The sequence below is a fragment of the Arachis stenosperma genome, chromosome 10, assembly GCF_014773155.1.
Source record: "Arachis stenosperma cultivar V10309 chromosome 10, arast.V10309.gnm1.PFL2, whole genome shotgun sequence".
In the NCBI taxonomy this organism is placed as follows: Eukaryota; Viridiplantae; Streptophyta; class Magnoliopsida; order Fabales; family Fabaceae; genus Arachis; species Arachis stenosperma.
This window is the reverse complement of record NC_080386.1, coordinates 78,092,246-78,095,182: the sequence shown is the minus strand read 5'-3', so window position 1 is coordinate 78,095,182 and position 2,937 is coordinate 78,092,246. Positions and strand designations below refer to the sequence as shown.

The window sequence follows — 2,937 nt, the reverse complement described above, 5'->3', positions numbered from 1 at the left end:
TTGATGATTTCCTTTGTTCAATCTCATGATTTTCTTGTTTTGTGTTTTATGTTGTTTTTCATATGCATTTTCAAAATCATAGTGTTTGAACATTCAAAATTTCTAAGTTTGGTGTCTTACATGTCTTTTTTTCCTTAAAAATTTTCAAAAATATGTCCTTGATGTTCATTATGATCTCCAAAGTGTTCTTGGTGTTCATCTTGACATTCAAATTGTCCTTGCATGCATTACTTGTTTTGATCTTGCATTTTCATGTTTTATTTCATTTCGTTGTTTTTCTCTCTCTTCATTAAAAATTCAAAAAAAACATATATCTTTTCAAGTAAATAATACAGAGAAATGAAGATTCCAAACATAAAACAGAAGAATCACAGAGAAAAAGAGCTCACTGGCGTAAAAACGCCAGTAAAGAGGCACTTTGGGCGTTAAACGCCAGAATGGCTATCATTCTGGGCGTTTAACGCCAGTAAAGCTACCATTATGGGCGTTTAGAAAAACGCCAAGTAAAGAAGGATTTCTGGCATTTAACGCTAGCCAGGATACCTGGCCGGGCGTTAAACGCCCAAAGAGGTTGCATTCTGGGCGTTAAACGCCAGAATAGATAGCATTCTGGGCGTTTAACGCCAGGATGACACAAGGCAAGTGATTTTGTTTCCAATTCAAATTTTTTTCAAATTTTCATGTTTTAATTCATAATTTTAAAATCTTATCTTTCTCTTTTAATGTTTTTGAAATTTTAAAACTAATTTTTCAAAAAAATCTTTTTCTTAAATTTATATCATATTTTCAAAAATCCTTGCTAACAATTAATGATTTGATTCAAAAAAAAATTTCGACTTTGTTACTTTCTTTTTAAGAAAGCATCAAGCTTTAAATTCTAGAATCATATCTTTTAATTTCTTGTTAGTCAAGTCATCAAATTTAAAAATCAAATCTTTTTCAATCATATCTTTTTAAATTAAATCTTTTTCAATCAATTTTTTTTCAAATCTTTTTAAATTTTGATTTCAAAATCTTTCTTCTAACTCCTTATCTTTTCAAAATTATTTTCAAATCTTTTTCAGCTAATTACTATTTCTTATCTTTTTCAAAATCACTAACCATTTTTTTCAAAAATCTTTTTTATTAACTTATTGTTTTCAATTCTAATTTTATTTTACTTCTTTTTCAAATTTTGAAAACTCTCTCTCTCATCTCTTTCTATTTATTTTATTTAATGGCTAACAATTTTCTTCTACTCATCTAAAAAAAATTGGAACCCTCTCCCTCTATTCTCCTTCTCCTCATCCTTCTATTCTCCTTCTCCTCTGACACATCAAGGAATCTCTATACTGTGACATAGAGGATTCCACTACTCCCTTTGTTCTCTTCTTTTTCATATGAGCAGGAACAAGGATAAGGACATTCTTGTTGAAGCTGATCCTGAACCTGAAAGGACTCTGAAGAAGAAGCTAAGAGAAGCTAAAGCACAACACTCCGGAGAGGACCTTTCAGAAAATTTCGAAAAAGTAGACATGGCAGCCGAACCCAACAACAATGCTAGAGATGCAAGGAAGATGCTTGGTGACTATACTGCACCAACTTCCAACTTCTATGGAAGAAGCATCTCAATTCTTGCCATTGGAGCAAACAACTTTGAGCTTAAGCCTCAATTAGTTTCTCTAATGCAGCAGAATTGCAAGTTTTATAGACTTCCATCGGAAGATCCTCATCAGTTCTTAGCTGAATTCTTGCAGATCTGTGATACTGTTAAGACCAATGGGATTGATCCCGAGGTCTACAGACTTATTCTCTTTCCCTTTGCTGTAAGAGACGGAGCTAGAACATGGTTGGACTCACAACCTAGAGAAAGCCTGAACTCTTGGGATAAGTTGATCAATGCTTTCTTGACCAAATTCTTTCCACCTCAAAAGTTGAGCAAGCTTAGAGTGGATGTCCAAATCTTCAAACAGAAAGAAGGTGAATTTCTCTATGAAGCTTGGGAAAGATACAAGCAATTAACTAAAAGGTGTCCTTCTGACATGCTTCCAGAATGAAGCATCATATGCATATTCTATGATGGTCTGTCTGAATTGTCTAAGATGTCATTGGACCATTCTGCTGGTGGATCTCTTCATCTGAAAACCCCTACAGAAGCCCAGGAACTCATTAAGGTGGTTGCAAATAACCAGTTCATGTACACTTCTGAAAGAAATCCTGTGAATAATGGAATGACTCAGAAGAAAGGAGTTCTTAAGATTGATACTCTGAATGCCATATTGGCTCAGAACAAAATATTGACTCAGCAAGTCAATATGATTTCTCAGAATCTGACTGGATTGCAAGCTGCATCCGGTAGTGCTAAAGAAACCTCCTCTGAAGGAGAAGCTTATGACCCTGAGAATCCTGCAATGGAAGAGGTGAATTACATGGGAGAATCTTATGGAAACACCTATAATCATTCATGGATAAATCATCCAAATTTCTCATGGAAGGATCAACAGAAGCTTCAACAAGGCTTCAATAATAATAATGGTAGGAGAAATAGGTTTGGCAATAGCAAACCTTTTCCATCATCTTCTCAGCAACAGAAAGAGAATTCTGAGCAGAGCCTCTTTGGCTTAGCAAACATAGTCTATGATCTATCTAAGACCACTCTCAGTTTCATGAATGAAACAAGGTCTTCCATCAGAAATTTGGAGGCAGAAGTGGGTCAGCTGAGTAAAAGAGTTACTGAAACTCCTCCTAGTACTCTCCCAAGCAATACAGAAGAGACTCCCAAAAGAGAGTGCAAGGCCATAACCATATCCAAACTGGCCGAACCTGGAGAGAGTGAAAAGGCAGTGATTCCTAGTGAGAAAGACCTCAAAGAACGTCCACTGACTAATAAGGAGTTTCCTATTGAGGAACTAAAGGAATCTGAGGCTCATACAGAGACCATAGAGATTCCACTGAACT

The 2,937-nt window shown here is 35.3% G+C and overlaps 1 non-coding gene across 1 annotated transcript; it reads right to left on the bottom strand.

Annotated features, from left to right (window-relative positions):
* Positions 1-1,919: 1,919 nt before the first annotated feature.
* On the bottom strand, positions 1,920-2,027 carry LOC130958852 (small nucleolar RNA R71). Its single transcript, XR_009077954.1, has one exon. It is a non-coding gene; the product is annotated as a small nucleolar RNA R71 (small nucleolar RNA).
* Positions 2,028-2,937: the final 910 nt, after the last annotated feature.